Consider the following 16,573-nt stretch of genomic DNA (forward strand, 5'->3'; position numbering starts at 1 on the left):
ACGGTGTGGGTTGAGAAAGCTGTTCTCAGGCTGGCTGAGAGGAGAGATGTTACACTGAGTCCCAGAGCTCCTGGTTAGAGAGGGAGGAGAAGGTCAGCTTCGAATTATGCTACCAGTCACGTTTCAACAGCTGGGATTGAAAATCCACGGCTGCCAGAACAGGAATAACTCAGCTGTTATGGTACCTGCAGTTGAACAGCATGGAAACACTGAGGAGGAAATTTTTAATCACCAATATATCCCACTCTCCTTTCAGAGAACTGGTGAAATTTGGAGATAACACAGTGTAGAGCTGGAGGAATGCAGCAGGCCAGGCAGCATCAGAGGAGCAGAAAAGTTGACATTTCGGGTCAGGATCCTTCTTCAGGAATTTCTGAAGAAGGGTCCCGACCTGTAACGTCAGCTTTCCTGCTCCCCTGATGCTGCCTGGCCTGCCGCGTTCCTCCAGCTCCACGCTGTGTCGTCTCTGACTCCAGCATCTGCAGTTCCTGCTCTTGCTGGTGAAAACTGGGGCAGTCCTTTTGCTACACCAAGACTTCACAAACTACTCTGAGTTCCACTTTGAATTGTCAACAGCTCAGAGAGAAATGTGAAAAGTGTGCACACCAGAGCGAAAGCTGGCAGAAAGGCTGAATACTCAGCCATTTGCTGTCTTAGGGCTCACGGCGCTGCAATTTCAACTCATGACCCCACTTGAGGGTCCTGAGCCCCACTTCGGGAAACTTGGTTCTTTTACTTTGGCGCATTTGACGCTCAGAGATTCATAAGATTGGGCAGTTTATAAAACCAGCCTTCCACCAGATTTCGTAACTTTCTCCATCATTAAGATAGGTTACAATATGGCCCTCAGCGTCTAGGCTTATATCAATCAAGGTCACCAGTATGAGGTATGGGTCTGTCCTGATCCACCCACAATCGCTGCTATGGTTAGAAAGGCACACGAACCAAAGCCTCTGCTTCCTGAGAAAGCTAAGGAAATTTGGCACATTCACAAGGACACTCAATTTTCATAGATGCGCCACAGAAAGGCATCTTAACCAGTTGTGTCGCAGCTCGGTATGGCAACTGCCCTGCCCAAGACGTTTTTTAGAGAGTTGTAAATGTAGCCTGTGACAATCAGGCAAACCAGCCTTCCCTCCATTGACGGTCTATACTTCTGGCTGTCTTAAAAAAGCAGCCAAATGCCCCTCGCATCCCGGTTATACCCTCTTCCATTGGGCAGAAGACACATAAGTTTGAAAACACATGCCAGCAGATTTAAGAACAGCTACTTCCCTGTTGTTATCAGACTTATGAATGGACCTCTCATATATGACAGTTGATCTCTCTCTGCACCTTCTCTGCAGCTGTAACACTATATTCTGCATTCTGTTCTATTACCCCAATGTACTCATGTAAGGAAAGATTTGTCTGGTTAACAGGCAAAACAATACTTTTTACTGTATCTTGGTACATGCAACAATAATAAATCAATCAAATCAGTGACTGACTGACAAGATATAAGTTTTGACACCTGCACCTTCTGAACAGATTATTATATTAATGGGTGACTAAGTGCTAAGAAGATAATGGTCAACCTCCCAGTTTTTTCCACCCCAACTCAGTGGGCCTGCACCTACTTTTTGACACTAGCTGCAAATCTCCACCTCAATTGCTTCACCAACACTATGATGTGAGAGGTCAGCCACTGTTGGCCAAAAGAACAAAGCAATGGCAATTACCCAAACTGATACAAACAGAAAAGTTAAGAAGGCCAACAGCAACCAGATGCAAATTTCTACGTATTTCAAAGATCAGGCTGTAAGAGGAAATAAATAAATATTTGCCTCAACCACAGTTTTATTTTTACAGACAAAAAATGTTTCAGAACAGTCTCAAAGCTTCACGGGAAGGCAAAATTTCCAGGCCTTGCTGAACCCAAAAGGCCTGGTTTCCACAGGATACCCTGCCAGTCTAAGATATTTGGACACATGAAGTCAGCTCCAACACAATTTCATCCTTAGCATTTTCTCTCTTTCCCTCCTAAAGGCTTCAGCTACAACAACAGTATTTAGTGTTTTGACCAGAGTTGCTCTTGACAAAGTGGGGGTGAGCTGCCTTCTTGAACCATTGCTCTCTATGTGCTGCGGGTTGACCCACAATGCCCCTAAGGGAGGAATTCCAGGATTTTGACCCAGCAGCAACGAAGGAACGAGGCATATTTCCAAGTCAGGACGGTGAGTGACTTTGAGGGGAACTTGCAGGCTGTTGTATTCCCATCTATGTGCATTCCTTGTCCTTCTAGATAGAAATGATCATGGCTTTGGAAGGTGCTGTCTAGGGATCTTTAGTGAATTTCTGCAGTGCATCTTGTAGATAGTACAGACTGCTGCTACTGAACATCGGTGTGGAGGGAATGGATGTTTGTGGATGCAGTGCCAATCAAGCAGGCTGTTTTATCCTTGAGTGTTGTTGGAATTGCTCCTGTCCGGGCAAATGGAGGGTATTCCATTACACTCCTAACTTGTGTAGATGGTGGACAGGCTTTGAAGAGTCAGGAGTGAGTTACTCACTGCAGTATTCCTGGTCTCTGACCTGCTCTTGTTGCTGTTTTACTTATATAGCTGGTTCAGATCAGTTTTGAAAGGGCACTGAAGGGGAATGTGTTGCTACCTGGCATCTAAATACACAATTTCAATGGGAAATGAGGTCCAATTAAAAAGGACAGGTAAGACTCTAGTAGAGACTGTAGACAAGGCATGACAACCTTAAATTAAAGATCAGCTGTTATGCTTCTTCATGCGGAGAGCAGTGGAAATCTTGACTTTGAAAATCTTTTCATCTGAGGTTTGAAATTTTATTAGGCGAGTATGTTCAACATCAAGAAGCCAGCTCACCAGTTCCTTCAAGGGGACAACCAGAGATCAGCAATAAAATACTTGACTAGGCAATGACGCCATGAACAAATAAAAACAAACAGACCCCATTCCTCTGAATCCTGGACCAGACTTTTAGTGAAGGTATTACAAAGTTGACCGGTTACTATGATAAATGACATCTTGCAGTGACTCTCACTAAATCCATATCCAGTATCTTCCACCTCCAATGGAAGGGACAGTACCAAAAAACAAATTGCATATCAATGTAGGATGGTCAGCGACTAAAATCATGGTTCCCAATCCTGACACACTGGGGAGTTAATCCAGATTGGATTGTTTTTCCTCTTTCTGGAATAACTGAAGGAAACAGAAGAGTTCAGACCAGAAACAATCTTTTAACCAAACATATTGAACTTACAAGGGACAACACTGTGGAATGAACACTGTGCTACTGTTTGTCATAGGTCATCACACAGACACACACACACACACACACACACACACACTCACACAGAGACACACACACTCACACAGAGACACACAGCGTGAACATGATCCAGCAGCAAACATCCTTCTGGATCAAGGATTGGAAAACACAGCATTTCACTGACAATTCCTGCTGGAAACAACAGGTTTTGAATTACACAGTCAGAGTGATATTTGTTAAAAAAATGGGTTCAGTACAGGCCCGGGGCTCCCATCAGCCAACCTCTTCACTTGGGCCTTTGTAGATACTCCTTGTTTGCAGTGAGAAACTAAATCACCTTAGAGTCAGCGAAGGGGCATTTCGGGGGATTTGCAATTATTAAGTGTGAAAATAAAGGATCTCAGAACCAAGAGGGGTAGATAGAGTTAGAATATGATTGGTCATGATGCAGTTTTGACAGTAGAACATACTCCTATGTTGTGTAACGGGGACAACAACTGTACAGTCCTTCCTATAACATCCCACTTTGATAACATTCTGCAGTATCATTTCCCATCACTGGCTATATAATAATTTTACAATGGACTTTCCTTTATCAACCACATCTCATCAACGTCAAAAAGTCAAAAGCAGTTTGAACGTAATCCAGAAACTCACTGGATAGTTTTTGGGGGGTCCCAGAGTCAGAAATGTCTCCAGTTTACTCTGGTACAGAATACTCTTCTCATGGTTCCTCAACCCCAAAGGCACACGCTATGTAACTAAACAAACCCATTAGAAATACTCCAGAACTCTGAGTGGCTTCCAGTGCTATTCCACATTGGCCTACCTACCATTCATCTCAACACCACCTCATTCGCAGAAATTGAAAAAAAAATTGTCAGCACCTTTCCACTTTCAAAAGCTTTTTTTCTAAGAAAAAGAAAATCCACTAAGAACGTTCTCAAGATCACAACAGTCATTCGGTGAAAGAGCTATCAATATGTGCACAGCAGCTATCAACCAACTGGGCAGAATCAATGGGAGGCATGCAGTGTAAACAAACCAATGACTGACCAATGACCAGCAGCAGAGATCCCTAGTGTCAACTTTGTACACAGATAGCACTCAACTGAATCTACACAGGGTATGGACAATACAGCCACTGTTCTGCAACCAGAAGATAAGGGATGATCTAAAATGTGATTGTCTATCAACCTACACAATGAAATGTGTTCAGGGAGGTACCTTATTTCCCCATACGACCCATCAGAGGGTCATTAAATTGATAGCCAAACTAGACACACCATTACATAGTTTTCCTGGCTTTGTGCAGTATAATATTTCACTGCTCTGTATGGTATTAATTGGTCATCCGAAATCTCAGTCATCTAACATTCCATTACTCAGTTAAGCTGATATTACTCACTGGGCACCAGTCTACTGGTTATTTCAAAATCTTACTGTGGACTACTCCTCATGGTGGAAGAATTCATTGTATATAAAAAAGGTCTCACAACTTTACCATACACCTCGCTGCTTGCTGAATAATGTTTCACATGCCGCAACTAATGTTCCACTGTTCCTCGTGTATCACACCACATTTAACTCTATACGATACAGCGCTGTGCACTCAATGCTGGCACAATATTCTTCCACTGTATAGTATAATCAACTGCTCCTTGTATAATATCCCACTGATCCCTGAATAAGCATATTGCTACTTAAAAAATATATGCCACTGCACGACATACAATAGGCTACTGTCTTGGAAGTGGGCATCACCAGCAAGGCTAGCACTTGTTGCTCAACACCTAGTTACCAGAGAGAAAGTGGTGATGAGTTCTATTCCTGAATTGGTATAATGAAGGTGCTCCCATGATTCTTGTAGATAGATACTGACAACTTTCCAATATGACGTTTTATTGTGACCCTGGAGGATGCTTGTGCCTCGTTCCATCTTTCCTTCGAGAGGGTCAATGTTCCAAAGCCTCAGCACCACAGCTTGCTGGATGATGAAATGTTCTCAGATCATCATCAGATCAGGTATGCACTACAAAGCATAACCTTATGCTTGTTGTTACAAATAATCTGCACATTGATGGAACTGTTGTGGCATGAACGTAGCTGCATCTTTCCTGAAGGGAATTATGACTTGTACAGAATATGCAGTGTGTCTGTGCTGCTGGCTGCTTCTCCATGTGGAAATCAAAGGAATGAATTCTTACAATGAAAGCAATTGCTACACATAATCAACTGTGCACCCACAGTTTTATACAATTCGACACATACTTTCTTCTGTTGCTTGTAGAAATTGCGCAGTAAAGCTAAAAGCATTGGCAATTCTATCCCCATTCCAGAACTTGGCTGAAAGCTTGGGTCAAATAAGTAATCTTACTTTAATGACAGCTTTTCGAGTGAAAAGTACTCAATTGTGATATATACGCTCACAAACAATTGTGTATTAGCCAGGGGACATGAGGAGGTAGTGCAGGGAGATCAGATCTTTTGGAGACACACATCTCTATCTTAATCTTTCTTAGAGCAGCTCCTTGTTTCAGCAAAAACCACAAACAGACAAGCATATCCAATAGAAGCTAAACTTCAAAGTATTCATGCTCTAAGATGCTATAACAACAAACGACAGGCTGAAAAACAGAGCTGCTGAAACACTCGCCCAAAATGCCAAAAAGTTGCAGTAAACAAGATGCTAAATCTCATTATGCCACTCCTTGGGTTCGATTATTTATCATCTCTCTATATCCCCTCTTTGGTATCGGCTTGCTCATCTCTTAGACCCCCTCACTGGCTCCTTGATTGCCTTTACATTTCACTCTGGCCAAGGCGGGGGGGGGGGGGGGGGGGGGGTGCGGGGTGATCACTGAAAATCCACTCCTGGGTCCCCCAAGTCCACAATTATGGTGATCACCTTCGCTCAGGCACGGTCTCTCAATCTTTTGAAAATGTTGTCACCACCGGCTTCCTGTAAAATGCCCATTTTTTCTGCTGTACTCCGCAACAACACTCCAGAAGCTCAACACTGTCCAGGACAAAATCAGCCACCCCAGTAACACCACATCCACCCATCTTAAACATTCACTTTCTTCATCGCGGCACTGTGTCTACAGTGTGTACGCTCCATAAGATGCACTGCAACTCTGCACCAAGGCTCCTTCCAAATCCACAATCTCTACCATCTCGAAGGACAAGGGCAGCAAGTACATGGGAACACTGCTTCCGGCCCCACTAGCCACTCACCATCCCAACTTGGAAATATATTGGCGGTCATTCACTGTCTCTGGGTCAACATCTTGGAACTCCCTGCCTGTCACCATAGTACATGTCTCTATACGAACAGTGGTTCAAGAGGGTAACTCACCACCAACTTTCAGGGCAACTAGGGATGGGTAATACATGCCTGCCCAACCAGAGATGCCCTCCTTCCATGAACAAAAAATAACAGCCAGCCCCATCACCAACATTATTGTATTCTTTCAGGTTCAAATGTGTCATTGCTTGCCATCCCTTCTTTGGTTCTGTCCCAGGACTGGGTTGGGACTGGTTAGAGTCACAAGGTGCATCCTCTCTGGATGTGGCCATCAATTACCCTGCTGTCTTTGGTATAGTGCCCTCCTTATAGTACAGTACAGCCTCCTTTCTGGGGTCTACCCCTAGTTAGCTCCACTCCAGTCGAATCGCAAGCAGCCAACGCACTGCCAATAACACTTTGTCTTCCTAATTCCAAACTATTCGTTTTGTTGGCCTCCTCCTCTTTATTATTTATAAACCTTCACAGACCTGAGCTTGCTGAAATGCTGATGATATCTGTTTATACCTCTCTGCTGCTGGGAGCTGGTCTCGTCACAAGCTACAACTTCCTCCATCGCAATGTCGAGAAAGCCGAAGCTATCGCATTCAGACTCTGTCATAAACCATACTCGTTTGGTGCTAATTCCATCACTTTCCGGAGTCATTTTACCCACTTCTGCCGTTATTCCATTCTCCCAGCTGAAGTGCTTGCTACGTGTCTGCAATTACCAGACTCGGTTTCCCCAATTCCATCCTCCCTGCGCTCCCCCACACCGAGCCCCCAGGCTTTCTGGTGCCTCCTCTCTGTGCTCCAGCATTTAAAGCACAGCCTGCTACAGTCTCCATCTGTGTGAAATGACCACTTGGGTCTGCAAATCCTCTCGCCCCCTTCCCTCAGACCCACCGTTCCCACACCAGTTTCAGGCAGCTGACTCAATCTCCTCTCAGCATCATGTTTGGACGTTTATTGCGTTTTGTGAAGACTTTTTGTTTTAATATGCGAAGTGTTGTTCAAATGTGAATTGTCGCTGCTGTTATATTAATAAATTATACTTTCCTTTGAGACTACAATACCTAAAATAAATGAAAGCATCTTCAATGCAACCCCTATATTTTTTAACAAAAAAAGGCACCTGATAACTTCTGAAAATATGGAGACAATTTTGTGACTGTTAAAGATTGAGACAATTTAAGCAAAGCACAAACACAAAACTGACTCCTGTTTCTAAAATGGGGCAATTTGATAGAATTTGTTTGATTATAATCTCTGCTCATGTTGGTGCCACCAGCCAATCTATCTGTATACATGGCCCAAATGTATCAATTCCTGTCCTTGGTGAGAAGGTGAGAGAAGGGCACAGGGACAGGCATTTTAAAAGCAGCAGGGAGCTGTAGCATCACAGGAGAGCTGTAAGGTAGCTGCCGGGTGAGGAGTTCACAGAATAGGACGGAGGGTAAATACCTCCTTAGGCGTGAAACAAAGAAAAAAAATAGCAAGTGATACCACAGAGAAGTTGAGAGTTACTTGTCTGCTAAATAGGAACTGCGAGGGGCTGTGTGTGTGTGAAGTGCTGATATTGAGAAAAACATTTTTTTTAAAAGACAACCTGCAATTACATATTTAAGATACTTTGGCTGAATCATAGAAGCATTACAGCACAGAAGGAGGCCAATAGCCCATCATGTCTGCACTGGCTAATCAAATCAGCCTCATGACTTACTACTGTTCTCCTGGCTTTCTCCATCACCCTGCATATCATTTCCGTTTTAATTAACCTTCCAATACTCTCTTGAATGCCCCCATTGAACCAGCCTCCACCACAGTTCCAGGCAGTGAATTCCATACCCCAAGCATTTGCTGTGTGAAAATGTTCTTCCTCCCATTATACTGGTTTGGTTGCAAACCAGTTCAAACCCAAGCCCTTTGTTCTTGATTCTTATCAGAGTAGAAACAGTTTTTTGCACATCTCCTCCATCCATGATTTTGAAAACTTTCAGACTTCCTCTTTGTCTTTTTCTCTGTGGGGAGAACAATCCCAGCCTCTACAATCTATTCTCCTAGTTGAAGTTTCTCACCTTGAGGCCATTCTCAAAAACCTCTCTTGCATGCTGTCCAATACATTCACATCCTTCCTATAATGCTGTGTCCACGACTGTGTTCAATACAGTTTAACATGTGTCTCATACAAATGCAACATCACCAGTTTCTTCTTACATTTTATGCCCCAATTAATAAAGCTGAGGACACTCAATGCTTCATTAATTGCTCTTTCCATCTGTTCTGTCACCTTAAATGCCCTGTGCACATATATACCCAGGTACCTCTGTTCCTGCACCCCTTATTTTATATTTTCTGTGTTCTACTGACCAAAACACATCATCACAATTTTCTGCATTGCACATCATCAGCCTAAAATTTTACCAATTTGTCAATATGCTTTTGGAATTTCACACTGTCCTTCGAACAGCTTACAATTCTTCTAACTTAAGTGTCATCTGCAAACTTCGAAATTGTCCCCCATATACCAAGCTCCAGATCATTAATGTATATCAAGAAAAGCAAGTGCCCCAATACTGACCCCTGGGGAACTCTGCCACAAACATTCCTCCAGCCCAAAATAAATGCATTGACCATTGCTCTCTGTTTTCTATCACTCGGCAATTTTGTATCACCTTTGACACTGTCCGTTTTATTCCATGACTTGTAACTTTCCTCACTGCTACTGAAGTTTTCTGAAAGTCTGTGTACAACACAGTGTTATTCTGATTGACCCTTTCTGTTACCTCTTCCAAAAATAATAGTTAGTTCCCCCTTTTGAATCCATGCTGGCACTTCCTACTTTGTCCCCCCGATGCGAGTACTATTCTATCCTGAATAACTGTTTCTGGAAACTTGCCCACCGCTGACTAGTTTGTAATTGTTGAGCTTAACTTTACTATCTTTTGTGATCAACTTCCCAAGCCTGATGAAGATTGTAAGATTACGGAAAGTTCCTTGCATTTCCAGCCTTCCTTCAATTACCTTAGGTGCATCTTCATCTGGTTTGGATGCCTTGTCAACTTTAAGTTCCAAAAGTCTATTCAATGTTTCCTTCTTACGTATTTTGAACTCTTCTAATGAACAGTTTTTTGTATTTTTTCATTTCCTTCTCTGTCACCATGGACTGAGAAGCATGTCCTTCCTAAATAAAGACAGATGCACAGCATTAATACCTTAGCTATGGCCTCTACCTCAGTATGTCAATCCCTTTTTTGGTACCTAATCAGCCATACTCTTACTTTACTGCCATCTCACTAGCAATGTGCTTATCAAAGACTTGGAGATTCACCTCTATTTTGGGTGCCAGTATTTTGTCCTAATTCCTCTTTGCTTTTCTGATGTACTCATAATTCCTCTGTTATTCTCTACATGAGATAAGTACCTGGTCATTTCATTATTTATCTTATTCTTAATGATAAATTTGATTTATTAAATATTTAACCGCACAATTAATTACTTAAATCAAGACACAATAAAAAGAAAGAGCAGGGCAGGTAATGTGTTGTGACTGCAGAATGTGAGAGTTTCTGGAAGCCAGTGTGATACAAGGTAAACACATCTACAGTGTTTGCAACTGGAGTAGTTTCAGTCCACAGTTTATGAGTGGGAGGTGGAACTACAGGCACACCAGAGAGGGGGCAATGGGAGCACGGCAGCACAGTGTTTAGCACTGCTGCCTCACAGTGTCAGGGACACGGGTTCAATTCCACCCTCAGACAAGTATCTGTGTACAAGTACTCCCGATGTCTGTGTGTGTTTCCTTTGGGTGCTCCGGTTTCCAGCCACTGTGAAAAGTGCACAGGTTAGGGGCAATGGTCTTGCTAAATTGGCCAGTAGTGTCTAGAGATGTGTAGCCATGATGTGGAGGTGCCACTGTTGGACTGAGGTGGACAAGGTCAGAAGTCAGATGACACCAGGTTATAGTCCCACAGGTTTATTTGAAATTATGAGCTTTAGAAGCTTTGCCCCTTTGTCAGGTTAAAGTCACTTGGACCATAACTTGGTGTCATCTGACTTCTGACCAAGGGATATGTAGGCTAGATGGATTAGTCATGGTAAAATATACAGAACATTTTCAGAAGAAGCGTCTAGGCCCAAAACATCAGCTTTTCTGCTCCTCTGATGCTGCTTGATCTGCTGTGTTCATCCAGCTCTACACCTTGTTAGCTCAGATTCTCCAGCGTCTGCTGTTCCTACTATGTCAGCTTTGTGAATCTTCTTTGGACTGTCCCCAATGTCAATATATCTTTCCTTAGATAAGGACCCAAAACTGTTCAAAGTATTCCAGCTGTGTCCTGAGTAGTGTCTTCTACAGTTTCAGCAACACCTCGCTACCTGTACACTCCATTCCATTTGAAATAAAGGCCAGCATTCTGTTTACCTTCCCCATTACCCAGTAAACATGGATGCTAGCATTTTGAGATTCATGCATGAAGACTCTCAAGTCTATCTGTTCTGTAGCTTTCTGTAGTTTTTTTTTTCAATTTAAATAATATTCAGCTCCTCTATTCCCTCTGCTAAAGTACATCACCTCCCATTTTCCCATGTTATATGCCATCTGCCAAGTTTTTGCCCATTAATTTAACCTGGCTGTATCCCTCTGCAGATTCTTTGTCATCCTCACAGTGAGAAAATTGACAAATCTGGGCTTCATCCTCAAGCCTTCAAAGGGACAGTTGATGTATTGATTCTCACTTCCCTACGTGCATCGAAGATTCTAATGGACTGCAAAATAGTGAATGCAACTCCTTTATTCAAAATGCAAAGAGAGAGAGAGAGAGAGAGAGAGAGAGAGAGAGAGAGAAGCGGAAACTATAAGCGGGTTAGCTTAGCAGCTGTCATAAACAAGACCCTGGAAGCTATTATTAAAAACATTCTAGAATGGCACTTACAAAAACAAGGTAATTAGGCAGAGTGAACAGGATTTATTGAAATGGAAATCATGCTTAACCAATTCCTGGGATTTCTGTGAGGAAGTGACATGCTATGGACAAAGAAGAACTGATTGATGTACTGCTCCTAGATTTCCAAAAGGCATTTCATTAAGATGCTACATAAAGGTTTATGGCAGGCAATGAAAGCTCATGGTGGTGGGGGTAATATATTGACATGTCATACTCTGAAAAAACAGATGGAAAATTAGCTAGCTAGTAGGAAACAGTAAACATAAATCATTCATTTTCCTGTTGGCAAGATGTAAGAATGGTGTGCTACCTGAATCAACATTTCTTAAATCTATGTAACTGATCTGCACAAAGGGACTGAAGGTATGGTAGGTAAATTTGCTGGTGTCACAAATGATAGGTAGGAAAGTAAATGTTGAGGAAACAAGGAACCTATAAACAGACATGGATAAGTTAAGGGAGTGAGGAAACAGCTGACAAATGGAGTATGACATAGGAAAGTGTGAAATTGTCCACTTTGGCAGAGAAATGACAATGAAGTGTATTATCTGAATGGTGAAAGCTCCATGTTGGGTATCCTAATACATGAATCACAAAAGGTTAGTAAATGGGAATTAGGAAAACAGACAGATTGTTGTTATTTATTATGAAGGGAATTGACTATAAAGGTAAGGCAGTTATTCTTCAGCAATAATTGGGCACAGAGAGTACATCAGCGAGATGGGGGTGTACAATATTAGTTCCCTTATTCAAGGAAAGATGTGACTGCATTGGAAGAAGTTCAGAGAAGATTTACTAGACTAATAACTGGTGAGGGTAGGTAGAAATTGCAAGACATCTGGATATAAATTGTCCCATTGGAAACACCCAGCATGTGTTCATGAAGGGTATGTCATGGTTAACTAATTCAGTGGAATTCTTTGAGGACACTACTTGCGAGGTGGACAATGGGGAACCTGTGGATGTGGTGTATCTGGATTTCCAGAAGGCATTTGACAAGGTGCCACACCAAAGGCTGCTACATAAGATAAACTTGCATGGTATTACAGGTAATGTATTGGCATGGATAGAGGATTGGTTGACCAATAGAAAGCAAACAGTCAGGGTAAATGGGTGCTTTTCAGGTTGGCGGTCAGTGGCTAGTGGTGTGCCTCAGGGATCAGTGCTGGGGCCTCAATTGTTTACAATTTACACAGATGATTTAGAGTTGGGTACAAAGTGTGGTGTGTCAAAATTTGCAGATGACACTAAGGTGAGTGGTAGAGCAAAGTGTGCAGAAGACACTGAAAGTCTGCAGAGGGATACAGATAGTCTAAGTGAGTGGGCAAAGGTCTGGCAGATGGACTACAACGTTGATAAGTGTGAGGTCATCCATTTTGGTAGGAATAACAGCAAAATGGACTATGTTTTAAATGGTAAAAAATTGCAGCATGCTGCTGTGCAGAGGGACTTGGGTGTTCTTGTGCATGAATCGCTGAAGGTAGGTTTGCAGGTGCAGCAGGCGATTAAAAAGGCAAATGGAATTTTGTCTGCCATTGCTCGAGGGATGGGGTTTAAAAACAGGGAGGCTATGCTGCAGCTGTACAGGGTCCCGGTGAGGCCACACCTGGAGTACTGTGCGCAGTTTTAGTGTCCTTACTTGAGAAGGGATATACTAGCACTGGAGGGGGTGCAAAGGAGATTCACTCGGTTGATTCCAGAGTTGAGAGGGTTGGATTATGAGGGGATACTGAGTAGGCTGGGATTATACTCACTGGAATTCAGAAAAATGAGGGGAGATCTTTTAGAAACATATAAGATTATGAAGGGAATAGATAAGGTGGAGGCAGGAAGGTTGTTTCTGTTCGCAGGTGAAACTAGGGCTAGAGGGCATCGCCTCAAAATAAAGGGAAGCAGATGTAGGACTGAGGTCAGGAGGAACTTCTTCACCCAAAGGGTTGTGAATCTGTGGAATTCCCTATCCAGTGAAGCAGTTGAAGCTACCTCGCTGAATGTGTTTAAGGCAAGGCTAGATAAATTTTTGAACAGTAAAGGAATTAAGGGTTATGGGGAGTGGGCAGGTAAGTGGAGCTGAGTCTCAAACAGATCAGGCATGAAGTTATTAAATGGCTGGGCAGGCTTGAGGGGCCAGATGGCCTACTCCTGCTCCTAGTTCTTACGTCTTTTGGACACAACAAGCTTGTATTCACTTGAGTTTACAACAGTAAGGGGTGATTTGATTCGAAAAATTAAGATCCCGAGACATCTTGACAGGATGCATGTTGAATAAACATTTCCTCCTCTTTGGGGAATCTCGAGCTGTTAAAAAAGATAGGGGGCTGCCCATTTAATACAGAGAGAATGAGAGTTTATTGCTAACGGAGATCCTAAATTTTTAGAACTCTCTTCCTCCTAAGTGGCTGTAAATAGATTCCTTGAATATTTTGAAGGCAGAGGTAGGCAAATTTGTGATAATGAAGGGGGTGAGGGGTGACTGGGAATCTTATTGAATGACAGAACAGGCTCAGGGCGCTGAGTGGTCTACATGTAGATGTATCTTATACCATGCCCTGCAGCTACAAATGCGGCAAAAATGTGAGGTGCCACAGCCTCCTCAGTTAAAATATAACCCAAAACTTCATGACTCATTTAGAACCTCAGTTGCCTTGCGTAAAATCACAGTGGAAAGACTATGTCACAAATTCACTTCATGTGTGAGAGAGTCTGTAGGTTTGAGTTGTAAAGGAGAGGCTGGGTAGGCAGGGACTTTTTCTCCCTGGTGTGTCAGAGACTGAGCTTTTAGAGGTTTTCGTGAGGGACATAGATAAGGTAATTACCAAGGTCTTCCTCCCAAAGAGTAAGGGAGCATCCGTCTAAGGTGAGAGGGGGCAGATTTAAAAGGGAACTGAGGGACAACTTTTCCACAAGGTGAGTGGTGCAAATATGGGACCAGCTGCCAGGTGATGTGGTAGAGGAGGATACAGTTACAAAATTGAAAAGACATTTGGACAGGTACATGAATAGGAAAGGTTTAGAAGGATATGGGCCAGACACAGGCAAATGATACTAGTTCAGTTTGGGATACCTGGTTGGTGTGGACGAGATGGACTGAAGGGTCTGTCTCTGTGTGTTTAACTCTGGACAAAATCAAAGATGTCTATAATGTGTGCATTTAGGTGTGACATAGTGTGTATATGTGACAGTGTACGTTTTAGGGAGACGACAGACACCTCACTTGGGAGGGTGACATTGTGTGTAATCACCAATAAATGAGGGGGGGGGGTGGGGGTGGGAAATAAGATTTGAAATGCGGTGAGCGTGTATGAGAGAGGGAGGGAGAGACCGAGCAAACAGTTTACACATGGGACTCTCAATTAATGTCTAAAGTGAGGAAGTGGGAAGCAATGCTGGACCTGTGCCTCACGGCCCTTTGCTCCAGTATCGGCATTCACAGTACCAGTTCCCGTGTATCAATAACAGAAAGGCTAACTCGCCGTATACAAGGCGGGGATGGGATGGCGGGGGGGGGGGGTGTCCTGGGAAACTCTGCAGAAAGTCAGAGCAGTAAAACTAAATCGGAGGTGGGGGGGGGGCGAAGTAAAATGTAAAAACAAAAGTCCCCTTAAAACTAGCGATTCAGTGGTTAGGGTTAGGGTTAGGAACCCTGAGTTCTGCCTTTCAGCAGAGTCTGACCAGTCACTGAGAATCACTTACCCCTGAAACGTTGGCAGATTGTTCAGCGTTGAGGCGGCAGGTCTGTTCGGTTCTCGGAGAGGGGAGGATCCAAGAGGCGAGCTGCTGTTATGGGAGGTGGGAGCTAGGCATTATAGCTAGCAGTGGGACTGACGCCTCTCCGCTGTCTCTGGCCTCCCTTTATACACAGTTTAGGCTGGGTCGCCCTGGTGGGAGGTGTACATTTATATCGTGAGACGGCCGTCGTTCAGTTGCGGCTTTTCCTGACGGGCTGTAATTTTTTCCTTGTCGTTTGGGGCAGCCAGGCAGCTTGTTGGACCGAATCCAACGCTTTGGTCATTGAGAATTTTTTTTTCAATGGTTTTAAAAATTTGTGAGTTCGAGCGAAACAAAAAGTAGTAACCCGGAGGACTCAAGGCAGAACAGGGTAGCGTGCAGTTTCTTTTTGAAGTTTATCTTTCCTTGTCTTTGGATGGGGACCGAAGTAAAATTCATCTTGAGAGACGCCGGAATTGGCAGAATTCAATCTTCCAGTGGCTATCTGGGTATGTTTAACGCGCAAAGTGCAGACTTACATTTAGATAACGCCTTTCGCCACATCGGGATGTCACAGTGGTCGGGTGTGCTGTCCCCACCGTGTGGAAGCAGGCCGTTCGGCCCAACCAGACTACACCGCCCGTCCACTTACAACCACCCCATCCCTATAACCCTGCATTTCCCAAAACCAATCCCCCTAACCTATGCATCTTGAGAGTGAGGGAAGAAAATCCGTCCAGACGCGGAGAGAACGTGCAGACTCCACGCTGAGAACTGAACGTGGGTCCCTCACACTATCAAAGCAGCAATGCTGAACGCTGACCCACCCTGTCGTTCAAACACAGTTTCACTCAGTGAAATATCACTTGAAGTCTGGTCACTTTTCCAATGGACAAGAAGTTCCCAAACAGGATATTGAGCAGCTCATTTATTGCCAGCAGTCACAGCCCAGAAATAAATATTGGCCAGGATACCAAGGAAATGACCCATGTTCAAACAGGGCGATTCGATTTCCAATCATCCAGAAAGACTAGCAGGGTGTTGCTCTAACCTATTTTGGCTGTCCAGCAACTGGACTGTTCACCTACGTTTGGGATGAAAATGCTACCAGGCATATTGCTCTGAAATAAAAGCAAAACGGGCTGTACAAACGCTGTATTTAAACTCCTCAGTTCAACAAGAGAATCTGGGGGTGAAAAGAGGCAGTTGTTGCCAAATTCATCAGCAGGTTGAGCAGGTAGTCTGAGGATTCAAAGAGGCAATTAAAGGAGAATATATAAACACAAGATCTGGGGACAGGTATTTATAAAGTGGATTGTTGCTAACCTTATAAAGGTCAGAATGCCGT

General features: G+C 43.4%; 1 protein-coding gene across 3 annotated transcripts in view; it reads right to left on the reverse strand.

Annotated features, from left to right (window-relative positions):
* The window catches only part of LOC125459146 (proline-rich protein 5-like), a 108,477-nt gene extending 92,442 nt beyond the window's left edge, over nucleotides 1–16,035 (reverse strand). For 2 of the 3 annotated variants that reach the window (XM_059651882.1, XM_059651881.1), the window contains exon 1: nucleotides 15,211–16,035. The gene's annotated coding sequence lies outside the window, so the exon portion shown is untranslated. Of the gene's footprint in view, nucleotides 1–9,595; nucleotides 9,650–15,210 lie in introns of those variants that run through there. The other variant, XM_048545118.2, reaches the window with a different exon arrangement.
* Between the last annotated feature and the right edge of the window lie 538 nt (nucleotides 16,036–16,573).

This window comes from Stegostoma tigrinum, chromosome 17 (assembly GCF_030684315.1).
Source record: "Stegostoma tigrinum isolate sSteTig4 chromosome 17, sSteTig4.hap1, whole genome shotgun sequence".
Classification (NCBI taxonomy): domain Eukaryota; kingdom Metazoa; phylum Chordata; class Chondrichthyes; order Orectolobiformes; family Stegostomatidae; genus Stegostoma; species Stegostoma tigrinum.